The sequence below is a fragment of the Ursus arctos genome, unplaced genomic scaffold (genome assembly GCF_023065955.2).
Source record: "Ursus arctos isolate Adak ecotype North America unplaced genomic scaffold, UrsArc2.0 scaffold_1, whole genome shotgun sequence".
Taxonomy (NCBI): Eukaryota; Metazoa; Chordata; class Mammalia; order Carnivora; family Ursidae; genus Ursus; species Ursus arctos.
Window position 1 is genome coordinate 106,836,030 of NW_026622763.1, and position 21,904 is coordinate 106,857,933.

A 21,904-nucleotide genomic window follows, 5' to 3' on the forward strand; every position below is an offset into this window, starting at 1 on the left:
TAGAAAGATCTGGATTAACCCAGCTCAAGCCTGGGTGATATGAACTGGAAAGGGCAGTTGGTTTTTTCAAAACAAAAGGGCAGGTCCTGCTTTTTCTATGAAAGGGGGATGTTGTCGCTGCTAACTTCCAGGAAGGAGCCAAGTTTGGGAAAGAGGCCAGTGACCGGCCAACAAGTGTCCTTGGCTGGTGGCCGCCCCCCTGCCTGTCAGCTCCTGACCACCCAGGTTCAGCCTCTCCCAGCTGGGAAACGCAGTCTGTCTGAAGGTGGCCCGCACACCCTGCTGGCTGAGGCCCCTGGTGGCCCAGCCCAGCACACTGCTCGGAGACAGGCAGAGCCTGGCAAACGCGGCCAGCAGTCGCCACGGTATGTCTGCGTGTGTAGAAGCAGCTTCTCTTAGCACAGAAATCCCTTAGGATGGCAGGTGATACATGTGAGTGGAGTATAGACATGACTGCAAACAGTTGTGATTTGTGGTGGTGTCTTTCCAAGAGATAGCTAAGGAAAGAGCAGGTTTATAAATGGGGCTAATCCAATCTCACTAGAAATGGAACATTTTTACATCCTCCCAGTTTCCCGAAAAAAGACCATCTCGAAAGGGCAGAGCACGAGTCCAGCGGAAGCTGGTCAACTGAGTCAGTGGGAGCGGGGAGCGGACAGGAGCCTACATCTGGCCCCGGGGCCTCCGCAGGGCTCACGGGCCCGGGCTGAGGCAAGTGGACAACAGCGGAGGCTGAGTGCACCCAAGACCTCGGGGAAAATCCCAGGGGGACTCGGCAGCCGGCTCCCCACCTCTCATTCCAGCTATGCGAACGCCCAGAAGGGGGGTGAAGTGATTCTCCGGATGATGCAGCCCTGCTTCCCGGTGCGGCAGTGAGCCCGGCACACACGCGGCCACGCGGCAGGTGCACTGACCACCACCCTGCTGTCACAGCAGCTCTGATTGCTTGAAACACATGTATTGTAGGTGGATGGTGGAGGTGGGGGACGGGGGCCAGGGATCCCAGCCTCCAGGAGGAAAGTAGGGCAACACGGAGTCTGATGTCCCCTGAAGGGCTTTCCTGCCTCGACGGTGATCTTGAATGATTCATTTTCTTTCTCAGAGTCTTTATTTTCTTGTCTGAAAAATGGGTCTAATACTATCTTTGCCACCTCCAGGGACAAGCAATCAAGAGGAACAAAAGCAGGTGCCAATGGAGCGAGGGAGGGACAGAGGTGGCAAGTGAGGCGGCATCGATATATGAACTTCATTCTTTTTCTGATTGTAAAAATGACCTCTGCTTGTCATAAAAGTACTAACGAAGGTACAGAAGGTGGGAAGAAGATGAAGAAGGTCGTTCCTAACCGAGTCACTAAAAACCTCTCCTTCCCACCCCGCTGTCACTTGCAAATGGGCTCATGATTTTATATGGTTTTTATTGTGATAAAATACATATAACATAAAATTTACCATTTTAACCGTTTTCAAGTACACAGTTCAAGGGCGTTAAACACATTCACAGCCTCGTGCGTCCATCACCACCGTCATCTCCAGGACTTCGTCATCCTCCCAAACAGAAAAACTCTGTCCCCATGAAACACTGACTCCTAGCCCCCTTCCCAGCCCCTGGCGCTGCCATCCATTATCTGTCTGTCTGGGTTTAACTACTTCACACACCTCATGCAAGTGCGATCATGTGTGTGACTGGCTTCTTTCATGTAGCACGCGTCTCTAAGGTCCATCCGTGTTAGAGCACGTGTCAGAATTCCCTTCCTTGGTGAGGCTGAATGATATCCTATTCTATACCCCATTTTATTTATCTGTTTATCCATTGATAGACACTTGTGTTCCTTCCACCCCTTGGCTGTTGTGAACGCTACTGCTGTGAACATGGGTGTACAAATATTTCGAGTCCCTGCTTATAATTCTCTGGGGTATACACCTAGAAGTGGGGTTGCTGGATCACATGGTAATTGCATGTATACGTTTTTGAGGAACCGCCAGACTGTTCTCCCCGGCAGCTGCACCAGTTCACATTCCCGCCAGCAGCAAACGGACTGCCTCCTTTCCTTGCCAACGATTCTTACTTCTGCTGTTTTCTAAAATAACAGTCCTCCTAATGCATAACATGTGGCATCTCATCATGGTTTTGATGTGCAATTCTCTAACAATTAGTGAGGTTGAGTAGCTTTTCACATGCTTATTGGTCATTGCATATTTTCTTTGGAGAAATGTCTGTTCAAGTCTTTTGCCCGTTTTTAAATTGGATTACTTGTTTTTTTGTTGCTGGATATACACAGACTTAGAAAGGGTTCTTCTCATCAGCTTTCCTTGGAGATAAATGAATGTCTACATTCATGGTTTCCAGCCCATTTTCTGTCTCCCCATGGTGCTCTTGCTCTTGAAACAGGGGTTTAGGTAGTGGTTAAAAATAGACTCTGGTTCAGACCCCAGCTACACACTTTACCGGCTATGAATTTCTGAACAGGTGGCCTTCTCTTTATATACATTTTCCCACCTGTGGAATGGATGTTTGGTAATGCTCACCAAGTCGGTTGTGTGGATTAAATGAGTCAATCTACAGAAACTACCCAGAATTCTACATGGAACACAGGAACTCTACGTGGAAGAGTTAGCTCTGTTGTCCAGCGCTCCACACACTGAGTCTTGATGTTAGCTCGAGGAGAACCAGAATCGCGGGGAACAGGGGGCTCCCGGAAGTGCTGACGGGTGAGAACCTGGGACATCCGCCTCAACATCTGACAGAGATGAGCCCAGCCCACAGCTGCCTGTGCTCCCTTGACCCGCTCATCTCATCCTCACACAGCCTGCCACCCCCATCTCTATCTGCAGCCAGGCAAATGGACACCGTAGAAAGATCAAGTCCCTTTTCCAAAGTCATGCAGCTGCGTGAGGCAGGGCTAAGATGGGAACCAAGCCCTTTGATCCCAGACCCATGCCTTTCACCAGCCCCGAGGGGAGAATAGTTCATCCTGAACTTGAATTGTGATGGACCGGAATCTGTATCTTGATTGTGGTCATGGTTACACAACTGAATAGGTTTGTCAAAAGTAAAAAGTGTGAATTTTACTGAATGCAGACTATGCCTATAAAACTAAAAATGGGAAAAAATAATTTAGACCATTTCCCCGAGTTTACATGGACATGTTTTGTGCTTGAAGGCATTTTCATGACATTTATTGTGCTGTTCATTTGATAAGAGGCCCTCACCTCACAGACACAGAAACATCAGCTTTTATCCAAACAGCATCACATTTCCTGGGAAGATTCAAGCCTGTTGGGGGTTCTATGTGCTGGTGGCAGGGATTCCAGGCTGGGCTTTCCTGGGTCAAATGAGCCACGTCTGCCAGTCTAACTTGGAGCAAGCACCTGCTGGAGGGCTAGGAGGTGGCCAGTTCCTGCACACCTTCGTTCTAGTGCTGTCACTGAACCAAGGCTTGGTTCCCTTCTGGCTTTAAATACCATGCATATTTGAGATCACAAAACTACCATCTGTCCCTGGCTCGGTTTACACTAACATAACCTGAGGGGTCGCTGGTGTTGTAGTTATGTTCTGGAAGCACCTGCGGCTTCCCTTGTGCTTTATGGGGAGGATGTTTGCAGATAAGAGTTGCATGTGTGATCACATGTGTGCTTTGGAGAGAGACAAAACCAAGGTGGCAAAGAGCTTTCCTCTGGCCTTGCTTCCTCTCCAGGAGCCTTCGCCTGGACATCCACAGCAACCACCTCTGCTCTTGCAGCGGGCGGACAGCTGGTCACTGTGCCCACCAACATCATGGCTTCCCCTGCCCCAGCCCCATGTTGCTTGCCCTCTCCACATCATCTGCCCTCCCTCTGAGTGCCTGGACCCCTCCTGGTCTGCCTCAGCCCTGCTCTGCACCGGCTCCTGAGCAAGCCCCCCATCACTCTGTGTGTGACATTTCTTTCAGCGCAATTACCTTTCCCATCTCAGAGCTGAACTCCCGCCCCGTCCTGCTGTTTCAGAAAGGGACGTTCAACCGGGTGGGCATTTCAAGGATATGGGACTGTGAAAAACACATTGGCGGGAGACAGAATACTTGGGTGGCTTTTGAAGGCGATTTTATTGAATTAGTGTTGCTGGCATTACACATCTGTGTGCACACACACGCACACACACATACTTTCTGCCATCCACACATTTGGGCAAGTTCAGTGTCAGTGTAGTGGGGGATAACCATAACTATGTCTTTGCATAGAAATATTTTAAAACTAAATCTTGCTTTCTAATGAACCACTGGCTATGTCTTTTTGATTCACAAAATAGCTTAGGAATTTTGGAAGACGATGGAGTTGTTTTATATCTTGATTGTCCTGGTGGTTAGGTAGCTATATGTCAAATGTCGAATTCATCCTTCATTGGATGAGTTTTACTGAGCGTAAACTATGCCTCTACAAAAACTGGAGAAACAGTAGTTACGGGTAAGGAAGTCAAAAGGCTCTACACACCAATAGCCCATCGGTGAACTATTTTCATGTAATGAACTGACTCCATGGTTATTCTGAAAGGAAGAGCCAGTGTCCAATTCTAAATGTGGACCAGCTGTGGTAGTCTCTCTGTCTGTCTGTTTGCCTTTTCAGCCCTCCTCCCTTTTGTGGGAACCATACTCCCTCCTTCTGGGGAACTCATCTTCCCCTACATGAACTAGGGGTCCTTGAGGAGCTGATGTCACAGCAGCCTGGCCTCAGGCCACAGGGTACCATAGCCCCAACAGAGCCGGTCTGTCTGCGTCTAGGCAGGAGGGGCTGGTCTTCTAGGAGGTGTAGGCTCAGGTGATCCGCCATGTTGGTTGTGGCTAAGACCACTCAGGTGAAAGAGGACAAAATGCAGGTGAGGAAGATGGAGCTCACAGACCAAGAGAGAGTCCCAGCAGTGTCCTGTGCTGGTCTGGGCTGGGTCCTCATGCGGGACTCAGATCTAGTCCACAGCATCCTTCCTCCATGGCCACACGGCCCCCAGTCTTCTCTGAAGCCAGGTCATCTCTGTTTGGAAATAGGGCTGACTGTTTAAAATGCCCTTTCCAATTTGACCTTTAAAAAAAAATTGCTTTAATCCAGCAATTTCTTTCTAAAAGATTACCCTAAGGAAATAATCACGAATGTGTGCAAATACATGGCTGGAAGGATGTTCACTGCAGTTTTGTTTATAGCAGTGAGAAGTTACAAATAACCTGACCGTGAAGTAACAGGAGATGGAAACATGGCATAGCACGCCAGGAAAGTTATGCAGACATCAGGAGGAGGGGATTTGGTGAAATGAAAAGATGTTAACAGTGTGGTTTAGCATTTACAAAGCAAGCTTTAGAAAAGCAGGGACCACCTTTCTGTTGCATAGAAACAATAAGGAAGGCAGAGGAAGTGGAGGATGTTCTCTGAGAAACTGACAATGAGTATTTCTGGAAGTGAGATTCTGGAGGAGACATTTAAACAAAAATCTACATATTATGTATTTAATGTATTTTTTCAACAATCAACATGTATTGTTTTTGCATTAAATGGAAATAACAAATTTGTAACTAAAGAGAAATAAATCAAAATAATAGCTGATGTAGGAAAGAACTTTAAGGTTCAAAGCCAACGGCCAAGAAAGAATTTGTGAGACGTCTTTGGTGCAAATGGGAGGTTTTATTAGAGCAGGGGGACAGGACACATGGGCAGAAAGAGCTGCCCCAGGGTCATGATGAGTAGACCCACTATATACTTTCAAGTCGGGAAGGAGTTAGGGATAGCATAAGTCTCTAAGGAATTTTGGAAGCAAGGTTTCCAGGATCCTGAGGAGGGCTAGATGTTGTTGGGAAAAGGTCATTTATTACCTTAGTCATGAGACCATCCGGATGTGTATCGGTGGGTCATATGCTTGGGGGATGATTGCCAACACATATCTTGGGGGGTTTAGATATAAAGGAATTTTCCAAAGGAATTTTTATATGTTAAAGTAGACTTACAGGATTCTGGGGGTAGGGCTAGGATTGCCTTTTGCCCTTAGCAAAGTATTAACGTAGAGCCAGCGGAGTTCCTAGAAGAACGTCACTCTGCCTATTTCAAGGACTTGTCAATGGGCTGTAGGTAGTAAGGAAATTTAATAATTTCTCTTCTGCCTTTGTTTCCCACATCAATAGCCATTACCCCCTTTTCTAAAAATCTCAGTGTAGGAGGAAACCAGAGCCCAGAGTGACTGAAGAGCTTGCCCAAGAGTTGACCTAAAGTTTTGGAAGCCCAGTTGGGCTCCTTCCCAAGGCTGGGGGCCACCCATCAGGGAGCCGTGATTACAGCTCCCCTGAGGCCAGCTACTCCCCGGAGACGGGGTCCTGGCTGGGTCCTCAAGATGACACTTGTGCTTCATGTTGCATTAAGTGAAGAAGGGCCTGGATCAGGCCGGTGGAAGACAGGAGTACAAATTTGATGAATATCCATGACCAATAAGACCAGCTCAGTTCCTAAATACACTGTCTGGAGCGTTCCTAAGTGTGCAGATCAGTGGCAACATTCTGTAGTTTTTAGGGTATAAGTCTTTCTCCTCCTTGGAGGAGAAATTTAATAGTATGCCTAAGTCTCTTATTCTTTTTGATGCTATTATACATGCAATTGTTTTCTTCATACCATTTTTGGATTCTTCCTTGTTAGTGTATAGGAATGCACCTGATTTTTGTGTGTTGATCTTCTACCCCTGCAGTTTTGCTGAATTAATTTATTATTTCTAACACACACACACACGTGTGTGTGTGTGTAATCTTCAGAACAAGGAAGGTGGGCAGGGGCAGATGGGCGTCTACAGTCCAGGGTAAGGGAAACTCATGGAGGCACAGCCGGGCAATTTCAAGAACTAAAAGGAGCCTCTGCGGGGGCGCCTGGGTGGCACAGCGGTTAAGTGTCTGCCTTCGGCTCAGGGCGTGATCCTGGGGTTATGGGATCGAGCCCCACATCAGGCTCCTCCGCTGGGAGCCTGCTTCTTCCTCTCCCACTCCTCTGCTTGTGTTCCCTCTCTCGCTGGCTGTCTCTATCTCTGTCAAATAAATAAATAAAATCTTTAAAAAAAAAAAAAAAGGAGCCTCTGCAAGAAAAGAAAGAAATTCTTTGCACCATCTTCTGGACACCACAGATTTGAGAGAGACTTGTGGTAAGATTGTTTCCTTGGGGCTATAGATTGTCCCTGAGGTCCCTTGGAGACAGCTTGGGGTGGTGTGGGTGAGGGAGGGGACCCCTAGGAGTCCTGAGGAGCTGCCAACATTGTGGAGTGGAGGCAAGTGCACGGAGAAACCAGAGTATGGCCTAAAGCTTGCCTCCCCTCCGAGAGCCGCGATGTGAGGTAAGAGGGGGAATGTCACTGAAAGCTGCTGCTTACCGCTTACCCTGGCTCTGGGTCCACACTGGCTGGGAGAGGGGAGCCAGGAATGAGGCAGTGGAGACTGCTCACTTGCAGAAAATGGAGTTCACAGTGAAGAAAACAGGCTTTTCAACGTTTTCACAAAATGCAGGTAGAATAAGAAAATAATGAATGAGGAAATGATAGACAAAGAAGACAGAGGAGAAAGATCCAAGCAGTGGTAAAAAAAGAGAAAGTGGAAGGCAAGTCAAGGTTGTAATAGAAGAAAATGTTCTGGGCTGTTTGAAAACACCGAGTATTTTCAAAAGGACCCATCACTCCTCAGCCAGGATGCCATTCACATTCTTATGACTGTTTTGGAAAAAAAAAAAAAAGGAAGAAAGAAAGCATAGACTAAATGAAGAAAGGGGGAGCATGACACTTAGAAGGGCTTAGACCCTGTTTCAAGATAGGAAGACCAAATGTAATAGAAATATCAAATCCTCCTAAATTAATTCAAATGAAAATTCCTCCAGGATTTCTCTCACTTCACAAAAATAGTTGCATTTGGAAGAAGTGGTCTTGGCTTCAACAGATGAGGAAAAGAAAGGAATGGGAAGACAGATGGAGAGGAGAGGGAAGAGGACCAGCCTGCATAGATATGACTTCAATCCATGATAATTCAGTAAATTCATGGTCATTCTCAAGGACACGGCAGTCATGAGATGTGTCCATGCCTGTTCCAAACACTTAGAACAGCTGATTTATGTTTAAAATATTGAGCCAAGAGAGAAAGCAAGAAAGGGACACCTCCAGCTCCCAGAAATAAAGAGGAAAATCGCAGCTACAACAGTGAGCAGAGCTTGGGGCTGCGTGCTCTGAAGGGCTGGTGGGGACCTCGTGGTGGCAGAGGCCACGAGTGCCCAAGAACAGTGGGGACCTGGAATTGCTCTTCTTGTTTGAATCTAGCAGATGAGAAATTAGAAAGTTCTCTGTCATTCATGAACAGAGCAAAAAAAGTCTCTGTGTTCCTGGTCCCAGGTCATGGTCTAGAAGGAAACTTTCATAAAATGAGAAGACACTCAGCTGTGCTTTGTTCAGGGGTGAGGCCTACATTCACACTTCCTCTCTTGCAGTGTGGAAACGCCATGCTGAAAAATAAGCTCACAGATGGGAAGTTGCTCTAGATACATCCAGTGTCAACTGAGACCACAGAACTCAACCTCCCAGGTGGGGGAATTCAGGCCCAAAGGACTAGACTTAACAGAATAATCTGAATGATTGTTGACTGATTTAAAGTAAATCAATTACTGAATGACTTAAAGTAAAAGTACTTTAAATACTTCAAGACCCAAAGGAAAGCAAAATAAAAATAGGCAATTTATGAAACAAACACAAAATTTGAAAAATAATCAAATAGAAACCCTGGGTTAGTGAATTAAAAAGAAGAAAATAAATTTCAATAATAAACATGATTCAGCTGAAGAGAAATATTCAACTGGAAAGAAGTCTGCTCACTCAGCAGCAAGTAACACAGATAAGAACATACAAATAAGAAATTCAGAGACACAGAAAACAAATAGTTTAAAAACGCACCCAGTAGGGTTCCAGAAAGATAACAGGGGGCTTGGGAAGAGGCTGTGTTTGCAGAGATAATGCCCGAACATTTTCTGGGATGGAAGGAAGACCTAAGTGCTATGATTCAGAAATATCCTCAAATCCTAGACAGGAGAAATAAAAGCAAATTCCCGTGAAGACAGACACAGCAAACTGCCAAATATCAAAGACAAGGAGAAAATTTTAAAGGCTTCCAGGGATAAAAGGACAGACACACAAAGAGGGAATAACCGTGTGCAGCTGTGTGAACCTCGTCAGTAGACCAGATGTCAGAACACAGCAAGTAAGATCGTGGTCATTGCATTGGTCAGTACAAATCTAGGACAGACAGACGAATGCAGAACAGACAGCCCAGAGGGAGAGCAGAGAAGAGAAGGGGGCTTTTGACAAAGGCAGCCTCACAAGGCAGGTAGGACTAGGGAGATTAGTCAGTAAGTGCTATTCATTCAATTGGTTAGCAATGGAGAAAAACACAACCAACTATCTACTTCCCACAACTACCATCATTAGATTGGGGAGTTCATGTTTTAAGTAGCGGTAATACAGAATGTGCTACGTGGTAGGCATGAAGTAGAAGTGTGTTTAACACTGATGGTGGTCGAAGAACTGCAGATCCAGACGGTATGTTACCAAAGGCAGAGATTGTTTAAACGTTCACGTCTGTTGCGGGGGCAGGGCGAGTGCCCAGTTCCAGCAGTGGCGGGGATACAAACGTGAGGACACTTTCTGAGGGTGTTTGGAAGTGTGTATCAAGTGTGATCGAGGGTCCATCGTCTTCGACCCAGTAATGCCAGGCTGAATCATCTACTTTAAAGAAACAATAGAAAACAGAAAGAATTATTTATGCATGAAGATGTTCATCACCACCTCATTTATAATAATGAAATCTGAGAATAACCATAAGAGCCATCGGCAGAGAGATGTCTTCAAATAAATAGAGGACAATGAAGCAATGAAAGATTATACAGTCAATATAAACGGTTTCCCAAGAGTTTTTCATAAAAGACAATGAACACGGGGTAATGTTAAGTGCAACACAAGCAGATGATGTTACTGCACATGGAAGATGCTCACGGGCTCTTTGAAAGAGCACGCAGCAGGTGGGGCTTTCGGTGGTCGTCTCTGAGCCGTCCACGGTGGAAGACTTCCAGTTCCCTCTCCACTTGTCTGCAGTTTCCAAGTTTCCTACTGCAAGTAGGACTGCTTTATAAGCACCATGAAATAATGAATGTTTAAAAAAATTAAAACCCCCTGTAGGAAATGACGCTTTGATGCCAGGTGCGCCGTAGTTCAACAATTGCCGAGAAGAGCCTGTGTCACAAAGTGTCAAAAACCTTTCTCTGGGGAGAAAGCGTGCTGGTGGAGCACTTGGGAGTCAGCGACTTTGAGGACAGTCTTTGTTCTGGGACTAGACGACACGGGACGAGAAGATTCTCAACTATGAAGTGCCCTGATCCCTTAGGTCTCCGCCCTTGAGCTCTGCTGCCTGTCACCGTCTCTCCTCTCCACAGAGGACTCAGACTCAAGTCAAAGAATTGCGGCCCTTGCACTAAGGCTGCCAAGAGGGAAACCGATTAGTACAAAGTAAATATTTCTCTGGCAGGAAAATGGATGGAGGCCACCAGAGCCCTCCTCGGGAGGCAGAAGGCACACGGTTTCATGCACCCTGGGCCAGCCCAACCAGAGATGAAAGAGACAAGAGAGGGTCCGCAACCTTCTGAGCCAGAGCCCACTGGGCAATTAGACCTCTGCATTTATTTATGGAGCTAATTTCTCGCGTATCGCTCCCATTTCCGTCTGCAGATAAAAAGCAGAGATAACCAGCTTGGCTCTGGACGGGGATGTTTCAGGAGCCCCGAGCAGCGACCGCCTGCTTCTCAGTGAGGGTCAAAGAATTCCACTCACCACAAACTCCCCTGACCCCCTTCTCACCACCATGTCTTCCTCCAACACATCTGCGGAAAGATATTTATAGGGTTTCCACCGTTCCTGGGAGGCACTTTTGAAAGGAAAAATAAGGCAGAAGTGATGTAGTTTCCTCTTAGGGGCTTGTGGCTGCCATGCACTGTCCCTGTCCCACTGCGTGTCCTCCAGCCCAACACATTTTGTCACCAGCCACTTGCCTGAATTTGGCTGTCTCCGAGATCATTAATAATTAGAAACGAGAAACCACCTCCCCAGCAAATACGTGCGTCTTCAGGAGTGTTCTTGGGGCTTCCCCACGTATCCCCGCACGGAACAGCCAGGCTGCCAGCTCACGTCCGGGGACAACTGGGAGTTTGAACATTTATAATGACTTGTTCTCACTGAATTTCCTCACCTGTCTTTGGACCTGCTGCTATTAGCATTAGGGTAAAAATAACAAACAACAGCTCATACCTTAATAACCAGTGGGTCAGTAGCTAATGCGACCAGAAAGAGAAATAGATTGCCTCATATGTTTTGAGATTTAAAGTTAACTTTGTTATTTTAAGAATTTAGAAGGATGTTTTTCCTGCTCAAATGATCCTAGGTCAGCTTCCCCTGGAAGCTTTTGGGAGTCCCCTCATACCCATTGTATTGCCTTGTTCAATTAAACCATAGTTAGAGGAACATGAAATGATCAGTTAATTCAAACATCCTCTATCAATTAGTGCCACAGCGAGGTCCCCTCGTACCGATGAAAACATGCCTCACGGGACAGACGGACTCATTCTCTGCGGCATCTCTCAGGGTGTGGGATCAGATCCAATAACTTGAGAAAATAAATATGGTGATTTTCCTATAAACCCTAAAAGCTAGTTTGTGTTAGCTTTGTTGCATTAACAAAATAAAATAAAAGGGTCTTCAAACATGTGGTAGTGGCCTTGCTATTTAAAACAGGCCAGAAAAATCTGAAAGTCTGAAAGGATCAGCAAGGATGGCAAGCCAGGAAATGTCAGAGTCGTCAATCAGTTTAGATGATTGAAAAACGGTCCCCTGGTCCTCTATGCGTGCTTTTTCACCCCCACGCCAAATAAACCGCATGCGGAGAGGAGGCCTGTTATCTTCCATTTTTCCAAAACGCGCGTGGATGCCTAGCTCATTTTCTGTATTAGCCGTGTCCCCGACCAGTCGCTAATCATCCTGGGGTAGTTATTAGTGTGTGCAACAGCGTAGCTGCAGAGTGATGAAGGAAATATTAGAAATAGCTACTTGAAAATTTAGTCATGGATTGTTTTTAAAGATTTTTTATTTATTTATTGGACAGAGAGAGACACAGCGAGAGAGGGAACACAAGCAGGGGGAGTGGGAGAGGGAGAAGCAGGCTTCCTGCTGAGCAGGGAGCCCAATGTGGGGCTCAATCCCAGGACTCTGGGATCATGACCTGAGCCGAAGGCAGCCGCTTAATGACTGAGCCACCCAGGAACCCCAATGGATGGGTTTTTTTTTTAAAGACTTTATTTATTTATTTATTTATTTATTTATTTATTTGGGAGAGAGAGAGAGCAGAGAGCATAAGCAGAGGTGGGGACAGGGCAGTGAAAGGGGGAGATGCAGACTTCTCGCTGAGCAGGGAGCAGATGTGGGCAGATCCCAGAACTCTGAGATGATGATCTGAGCCCAAGACAGATGCTTAACCGACTGAGCCACCCAGGCGCTCCTAGCATGAACGTTTCGTGAAGAAAAGTCACCTCCGCTGAGAGCAATCCCTCTTGGTTCTCTGTTTGTCCAGGGGGAGGAGGAAATACCTTTGAGCACCTGCTACCTATCCCAGGAGGCAGGTGCTCAGGAGGGCTGGCTTATCTGAGCTCTCCTAATCTTCCACCTGGAGGATTCCGCAGACCTGCAGAGCGTGACCCTCAAGGTCATTGACCCTGGGCTTTCCGGGGGTGCCCGGGGCAGGGGAGCCTCTTGGTGGCGGAGGGGGCTGTTTGTATCAGCAGGGCAGGGCAACGTGTCTGGGGCTACGCCTTGCTGGAGCTCTGAGCTCTCTTCTGGGCCCATGACCGAGTATCCTAGGAGATGCCACATTTTAGAGACTTATATATGGTGGTAGAGACATCTCCATCCCAGTCCCACACCCCAGTAAAATATTTCCAGAAATCGAAGAGGGATGCATTTATACCGCTTGAAGAGCTGGTGCCCATGATGTAAGGTAAAGGGTGACACCAGCCCCAGGGGCGGGAGCACCACACCAATCTCATGGCCTTGGCTTTCCCCCCTATCTCCCACTTCACAAGCTGCTGATGGGCAGACAGCGTGCTCTTGGTGCTACACATGCTCCTGGCTGGGCTGCGTTCTCGGCTGCGTTCCGAGTCCTCTCTTCTCCTCGTTCCAGTTGATAGCAGAACTCAGTTTCCTGAAGGGGAAGGACCCAGACCCTCAGCTCCGAGAGGAAGCAGCTTGCCAAATGGCCATTTGCAGGAGAATCTCTCTGACCTCTAGACCATTTGCTCCAGGGCTCACCTGGTCAGGCCAGGCCCACCCAGGATAATCTCTCTTTGGACAGGTGTGGCCCGTTCTCAGGAGGAGGATACATGGCGCAGACAGCAGGGGTCCTGGAGCGACGCTGGGGCTCTCCTTTCCTCCCCTCTGCCCAGCACACTGTTTCAGAGTAGCTAGATTCCTGCTGGGTGGCTTGGGGCTCCGAAGCAGCGTGGTCTCCGTATTTGCCCTTCCCTGGGTTCCTCCTTCCTGATGTTCCAAGTCTTCTATGCTCTTCCATGTAGAGAACATCCTTCCAGAGCTGCCGTGCTGGCAACGACCCCCTTAGTCTTCCTTCACCGGAGCACATCTTTGTTTCCCCTCTGCTCCTAAAGGATAATTTTGTAAGAGATGGAATTCGGGGTTGAGGACGGTTCTGGTATTTCAGCTTGAGAAGTGCCGTCCACTCCTCGCTGGTTTCCACGATTTCTGTTAAGAAGCCCTCTGCTGTCCGAGCTCTTTTTCCCCTGGGTAAGGAATCCTTTCTCCCTCCTTGGTTTGAAGAGTTTTGCATTGTCCTTAGTTTTCTAAAGTCTGGTTGTGATGCGTTTTGGCGTGGGGCTCTTTGAATTTTTCCTGTTTGGGGTTTGTTCAGTTTCTTGAACCTGCAGGTCTATGTATTTTGCCAGATTTGGGAAATTTTGAGCCATTATTTCTTTGAAGACTTTTTCAGGCTCCCCCTCTTTCTTCTCTCCTCCTGGGCGTTCCATGCCACGAATGTTCGATCGTTTGGTGGCCCCCGAGGCTCTGTGGTGGGGGCATTTCAGTCTGTCTTCCTCTCTGTGGTTCAGATTGGGGGATTCCTCTTGTCCTCCACTCAGTCTCGCTGGTTCTTCCGCACGCCCTCCTGTGCGCTGAGTCCCGCCACGGGATCCTTTATTCTAGTATTTCAGTTACTGTATGTTTTAAGTATCAGTTGGCTTGGATCAGATATTTACTCTTATAGGTTACATGTAACTTTTAAGCTGGTATATTTCTCACCATGTCCTTCTATTCCATATTGCAAACCTCGGTTGTCTAAGGCGGAAAATGCCTTTTAGTGATCACCCTGCACTTTTAAACATTTTTTTTTTAAGTAGGCTCTATGCTTAGCTTGGAGCCCAGTACCGGGCTTGAACTCACGACCTTCAGATCAAGACCTGAGCTGAAACCAAGAGTCCGGTGCTCAATTAACTGAGCCTCACAGGTGCGCCTCAAAGACTAAAGCCGCGACACCAAAATCCAGAAATGCTAGGGATTCAGAAGGGGTTAGCTCCACCCTCCCTAGCCAGAGAGCCCTGATTCGTGACCTCAGCACTTGGGGGCTTCTGCTGAAAGACACAAGCCGTCCCTCTGTATGGCTTGGTGACGAGATCAGGCGTGAGGCCGTCCCTGCTACTGTTAGTGTTGGTCTGGAAGACCCCAAAGGTAGAGCCTGGAGTTCTGGGCAAAACCTCTTTGGGGGTCTGGGTCCTCCCAGCTGAATGAGCAGTCCTGGGTCATAAGACAAACTTTTTTCAGTTTGCCAGACTTTAAGATAAAAATGGCTGATGAGTCTTGACTCTAATGTTCAAACACCCACATTTTAAATGCTTGTGTGCGAGTGACCTTTAGCTGCGTGCTCTGAAACCAAAAGCCTGGTGTATTTTGACATTTCCCATCCCCCCTCCCCACCCTGCCCCATGCAGTGGGACATTTTCATCTGTCTCCTACAGCTGACGTGATGCACTCCAATGATAGAAAGGTTTCCTTTTTTTCTTTTTCTTTCTTTCCTCTTTTTTTTTTTTCTTTTTTAAGTCATCTGGAAATCAGAACAAGAAAGTTCTCCAGTTAACTTTGCCACATCTGGGTCCTAGTGATTCATGAAGAAGCAGCCTCGTCCTGGTTCTCATTTCAAGTGATGTTTACAAGGGGTTTAAGAGGCTGCCTCTCAAAGGGTCCTCTTTAATATATGGCCACTTGCTTCTCGCAGAGCCCAGCTTCTCCTTTTAAAAGCAGAATAACATTTTCCACAACCATATCTTAGGAAACACTGGAAGGATTCACAAAGCTCCTATTTGCAAATCAACTTCAGATCGACTGGTCTGCAAGTATAAGATGTTGTTATTTTATTTGCTAATTAAAACCATTTCCTTAAAATGTTGCTTTCCTGCCTAATTTGAATAACAAAGAGAAACAGAGATAGAACCACATCTGTTGACTCTTCTCAAATATTTCTGAATATGGGGTGGAGGGAAAACATGAGACACCGAGAGCATGACGCACAGACACTGAGGAAACCATCCCTGGGCTGACTGGCAGATGGTCAAAGCCAAACGAACAAATGTGTTTCTATTTCTGCCGCAATTAAGCCCGGACTCCCAGCCTCAAGTGCAGCCTTGGACCTCGTGTTGGCTTTTCCTCCTTTAGGACAGGACTGGATCGCGGCTCTCGTGGTCTACGCTTAACGTTTAATACCCTTCTTCCTTGTTTCCATCCTCGACTTAAATTCTCAACTAAAAAAAAAAAAATGCCGATTATGTTAGAATGTCCAAGGATCAAACAGAAAAGGAAACAGATGGACACACAGCGGATTAGTGTTGTTAACAGGAGGTTAAACCTAAATACTTAAATGGTCTTGCTGAACATAATTTTTTTTCTGAATGCAATTTTTTTAAGGCCTTCAATTGAAACAGTGCCGTCTGTGATTCCATATCTCCAAGTAAGCCAACAAATGTACTTTTAACCTTTTCATTTCGGCCGCTTGGCATCGTGGAAACCAGTGCTCTTTCAGACTTGTCTTTTGTGTCTTGATCTTCACCACGCCTGTCCAAGGACAGATAGAAAAGGCTGCAGACCTGGGAGCGACTACAGTTTCTCTGCTCTCGTAGACACGTTTCGTGTGGTTTCTGTATGAAGAACCACCTTTCTGAAAGCCAGGGGCGCTGGGTAAATAGCCCTGGACAGAAGGTTTGTCCTCACAACTTGGTCATTCTGTCTGGAAGCCCAAATAAGAAACCTCCAAAACCCAAATAAGAAACCTCCAAAGCCCAAATAAGAAACCTTCAAAGAAACCCCCTAGGAAGTCTCCGGGGGGCAGGTGTAGGCATCAAATGTGGTTGACCAGCTCTCCAGCTGAAGAGTTGGCGCAAATGGGGACAGCTGGATGTTTGGGAGATGGGGTGCGTGGGACAGGGTGTGCTTCTCTTTGGTGCTCAGCTGACCCTCCCCCTCCAGGTGGCAACAGGAAGTCCCGCCTCCCTCATGCTCACCCTAGTGACAGGTGATTTGGGTGGGACTGACACCCAGGTTTGTCCGTGGTCCCACCCTTGGTTCCAGTAAATATGGCTCATATGCACCTGTCCTTAACCCTTGCTTTCAACCTCACAGCCAATTTGTCCCAGGTCCTGCTGAGACCTCCTGAATCCTGACCCCAGAGATCATTACTGCCATTGCTCTTACTGCTGTGTGCTGGGCTCCTCATCTACAACTTCTCATAAAGTGTGAAACACTTCTGTATGGGAGGTGGAGGAGAAGGAGGAGGAAGAGATGGACGGGGAGGAGGGGGAAGATTAGAACACTGGGGTATATGGCAGCTGGGTAATTTGTGCCGGAAAGCAGGTAGGGACCAGGACTGAGACCAAGTCTTCACACTTTTGTCCTTTTCCACTCACCCTTCTGTTTCTTTCCTCTGCCCCTGGGTCCTGGTCTCATTTAGGTTCACACATCCTTGCTCCCCCTACCGCAGGCTTTCAAAGTATCATAGTTCCTTCAGTCAATACCTCTGTTTCCAGAAGTTCCCAGTCTAAACCTTCCATCCCTCACTACCAGAAGCAATTCCTTCTCAAAATCTTTAAGCAATCAAGCTCAAAAGCCTTGGCCCAGCATCCCAACCCTCCCCAGTCTGACCCCTTCCCACATCCTGACCACTTCCCCTCAGCTCCCAACACTAACCCTCCTTCCTAGGAGATTGTTCTACTCATTATCCCAAGGACAGCTCTCGGCCCTCCATCACATGCCTCGTCTATACAAGAAACCACAGGCTGCCCCTGTTCCTGGAGGACTTTCCTGCATGGCCTCCTCCTGCGCACATCCTGCCCCCCCTCGGGGACCAGTGCACACCCACCTTCTGGAGGAGCTGTCCCTGAGCGCTCTGGACACAGGGCTCTCGGCGTGCACGGCCCAAGTCACTCCTGTGGCCCTTCAGGTGTGTGGCGTGATGCTCTTGCCGTTCTCACCAGCCAGTCTGAGCACTTGCTGAAGTCAGGATGTGCGTCCTCCTTCTCTGTCTCCCCGACAGTGATTTCTTGGTCCTTTCTTTGGCTCACTGAACCTCCTTTTACCATCCTATTGTTGGGGTCTTCAGCAGGCAGCTCAGTGCCGCTCCCCTTACTGGTGTCCTTCCTGATGTGCTGGGCACACTGGCTGCTTTCCAGGACCATCCGTCCTAGGAAGCCTAAACTGTGTTTGCAGAGACTCTGTGATCCCTGGGGTCCCTTAGCAGGAGAGGTGGGGCCCAGGCTGATGGGGTCTGAACCTCCCCCACTTCCCCCTACCTGTAACCAGAGCAGGAAGTGTCACCCACTCCACAGACTGAGCAGTTGGGAGGCTCCCCTGCAGGGGCCCAACTCAGATGCCGGCTCTGAGCTTACTTGCCACATGGCCCTTGGGGGAACTTATGCAGCCACCCTGCTGCCTCCTTCTCCTCACCGGTAAACTGGAGAGACTATCAGTCCTGCTTCGAAGGGTGCTGTAAGGATGGAAGGGGTCTGTGCAGAGGGAGCTGGCACTTCGTAGGATGGATGGGGGCTACAGAGGCTGGTCTTGGCTCTTGCGTCCCTCCTACGCTTGGAGTTCATGTCTCTTTGAGGTTACAGCACGTCCTTGGCAAGAGTTCTGAGCCAGCTGCAGGCCAAGTCAGCATGGTGTCCTCCTTGATGGGTTTCCGATGATGTGTCAGTCCCCATGGACATCAGAATCATCCCTTTTGCTGGGGTCATTTAGCAGCAGTGAACCTTGGGAAAGAAGACTGAGTGATTATGGAGTGCTTCCTCTGTGCCTGGCACTGTGCAAGCTAGCCACAAGCATCCCTGCATGAGCCCAGGCAGCCCCAGACATTACACTCCTCATCCCCAACAGTGCTAAAGTCAGTGGGCATGGACACTGCACTAGGATCTGAACATTTCCCTCTGGCCCATCTCTCTGGCTGTAGCTCAGCCACCGTCTGGACCACCATTGACAACTAGATGTAGGTTTCGCTTTTAGCAAGGTGAGCCAGAGAGACCCCACATGCCCTTGGCACAAAAGTCAGCTGGGAATCTGATGACATGAAGTCCAGATAGAATTACAGATGTAAATATGGGGAGATGTGGGCAAGAGTATGTGTCTAACAGTGGCTCTTCCTTGGGAATAAGGAACAAGACTGGGACATCAGCTAAAACTGACAAAGTAAGCCAAATGCTGTGAAGAAGGATGATCTGATCCAATCTGGGATTGAACTGACAAATTGTGGTGCTGTGCAGTTACCACTGGGGAAGGCCGCCAGAGGATGGTGGTGAGGACATCAACCCAGGCACCGCATTCAGGAGGAACTAATCCAGAAGAACCTGGATGAATCCTGGTTCTCATCTGTTTATTTGTTTCTTTGTCATATTGTTCTATTTTCTCAGAGATTTTCTGGACTTTTACCTTCCAGATATTCTGTCGAAATGTCTATTTCAGGAATCATATGTTGTTACTATGTTGCTTTTTTATTTTATTTTTTTTCATAATAATATTTTTATTATATTATGTTATTCACCATACAGTACATCCCTGGTTTTTGATGTAAAGTTCGATGATTCATTAGTTGCATATAACACCCAGTGCACCATGCAATACGTGCCCTCCTTACTACCCATCACCGGTCTATCCCATTCCCCCACCCCCCTCCCCTCTGAAGCCCTCAGTTTGTTTCTCAGAGTCCATAGTCTCTCATGCTTCACTCCCCCTTCTGTTTACCACCTTTCTTTATCCCTTTCTTCTCCTACCGATCTTCTTAGTTCTTATGTTGCTTTTTTATTTTCTAAGATCTCATTTTCATTCTCTGTTCCTTTTTGAAATCATCTTGCTCTTGTTTCAAAGATGAAAATATCTTTTCACTCTGAAGACAGAGATTATTTGTTAAAATATTTTTTCCCTAAATTATTTCCATCTCTCTTAGTAGTTATGCTTTAGAGTTCAAACTTGGGTTGGCATTTTATGCCCCTTGTCCTTCTCTATTTCATTCCTTAAACTTCCAGATAAAAAGCCTCTATATTTTTCAAAAGTCTATATTTAATGTCTGAGTCTTAATTATTTTTGTATTCTATATGTAACTGTATCTGGTAAAAAAAAAAAAAAAGTACTGGTCTATACCATACTGAATCGACTTACTTCCAGTCTATATGTAGCTGATCTAAGCTTAAGTGGTAAACTGAGATGGGTTATAGTGGCTGATATTAAAATGCTAATTGGGGATTAATGATACTGAATATAATTCATGCTGTGGTTTAGTTCTGCTCATATTAACTAGATTTTCATGCAAGAGCCACCACCAAAGTGCACTCATATCCCAACTCCCCCCACTTCACAGCAAAGCCTCCCACTCCCTCACGTACACCTGTTAGGAGACCTGATGCTGCCCACAGAGCTTGCACCTGCTCCGTGGCACTGGGACCCTGTCCTTATTCTGTGGTAGGTCCACCATGTTCAAGGCATGAGAATCTGTCCTGCCCATGTGCTGGGCCCTCCACGGAGAAACTGTGACCCAGACAGAGAAGCGGAGGACTGGAGCTCTGCCGAGGGGACAAAGGGTAGGGTGACTTCTAACTCCAGCATTCAAACATTCTTTTATCTAAAACTTCAAGGGGTTGATCCAGATGTGTAAATTTTTTCACTTAAAATTGTGGGAGAAGCTTAGTAGTTGGGAGACCTCGAGTCAAACTGATTCCAGCTTTTCTGGCTATGTGAGCTTAGGAAAGCAATTTGCTCTCTTCAGGACTTTCAGAAAAAAGGATCTAGACCAACCCGTCTGCTCTTAAATGCTATGATGCACAGTGGTGACTTGGGGAAGGGATGGCGTGGAGAGGGATACCAGGCAGTGTGCCCACCCTTGCCTCCAGATACGCTTTCTATTTCTAGGAATCCAGTCTTTCTATCTACAAGGTGTCATATTAGTCACCAAGATGTCCACAGAAGAAGAGGCTTATCAACAGCTTTAGAAAGGAAGGTAGGAAGTCATAATTTATTTTTGATTCCATCCTCCTCTGCTATCTACCTCCCTCATTGGATCTTCAAAGACTTTGAAGAGAACATTTTTTTTTGAACATCTTTATTTCGCCAAAATGGAAAGAATGATCTCATTAGATCCAGAGCTGTGATTTCACTTCAGGTTTAGCGGGAAGGATAAACTAGCTCCTTGGAAACAAAGCCCATTAAACACACACACGTTCATGAATAGCACCTGGACATGGACAGAACCCCTGTCATTTAATTCTGAATAAACACTTTCTGGTCCATATTGAAGACTTTTATAAAACAATGTACATTTGACCCCATTTCAAGGAGAGTTTAATTAGTATCTATGTGTGGTAAGTGTTTCGGTACTTTTTGCTGAGGGTGTGGAGCGTGGTTGCCTGTGTGTGTGTGAGGTTTTCCCCTCTAGGAAGCACATGTCCTTGTGAAGACAAGATCGTCGAAAGTGGTCGGGACAATCCGAATAACGGCAGTGACCACTTACTGGGCACTTGCTCTGCATTGGGTTCTTGCAGGGTGTTTCCAAGATTCATCAGGTGGCGGGCACACACACTCAGTGCGTGTTAGTGGCCATTCCATCACACTTTACTCTCATTCAGTGTCTTGGAAGGGGCTGGTCCTAATTTCACCCATTGACAGAAAAGACCTCAAACACTATCTGAGCCCTGGAGAGGGGAGGAAGTGGCTCTAACATTGGGCCTGAGGCTGACTCAGTGCTCTCGTCTCAAACAAGCTTTATGACCATGGACATTTTAGCCCTTTACAGTAGGAACAACCTAAGAACTGTCCAAGGCCACCCACAGCATCCTAATCTGCACAAATGTTTTGCTTCAGCCTGCATCTTGCCAGGCTGCCTGATGCCTTTGCAGCCTATAGGGCTGGGAGGGCATGCAGCCTCTACGCTGCGATGAGGGTCACATGACTACACACGCTGCACGCATCCTAAAAGCCTGGGAAATTCATTGTCAAGCCGTCACAGAGACATGTCAGACCTTGACAAGACCCATCCCTCTCATATTAAGACCCTGCTGACAGGTTTTCATGCCCGGTAGGTCTCCATTATTATTTTAATTGAATTGTCAACCTCTAAAGTTAGCAGAATTTATTCCTTCATATTCCTCAATTTTACACATCAGACAGCAACTCTGAATGTCAAAGCTAGAACAATCTAAAGTGGTTTTTAAACTAACAATGAACAAGTTAGATTTATTGGTGGCAAGAATTGTCACCACTTCCTTTACCCCGGTCCTGAAATGTCCTAGTGATGATTTCCTAAATTATTCCACT

At 47.0% G+C, this 21,904-nt stretch overlaps 1 long non-coding RNA gene across 3 annotated transcripts in view; it reads right to left on the reverse strand.

The window, feature by feature from the left end:
* Positions 1 to 5,623: 5,623 nt before the first annotated feature.
* LOC125281317 (uncharacterized) overlaps positions 5,624 to 21,904 on the reverse strand; it is a 39,609-nt gene continuing 23,328 nt past the window's right edge. The window contains exons 3-4 of one of the 3 annotated variants that reach the window (XR_007188457.2): positions 17,469 to 18,357; positions 5,624 to 9,742 (exon numbers count right to left, since the gene is read on the reverse strand). This is a non-coding gene — a long non-coding RNA (uncharacterized LOC125281317). Of the gene's footprint in view, positions 9,743 to 9,776; positions 18,358 to 21,904 lie in introns of those variants that run through there. The other 2 variants (XR_008957059.1, XR_008957058.1) reach the window with 2 other exon arrangements.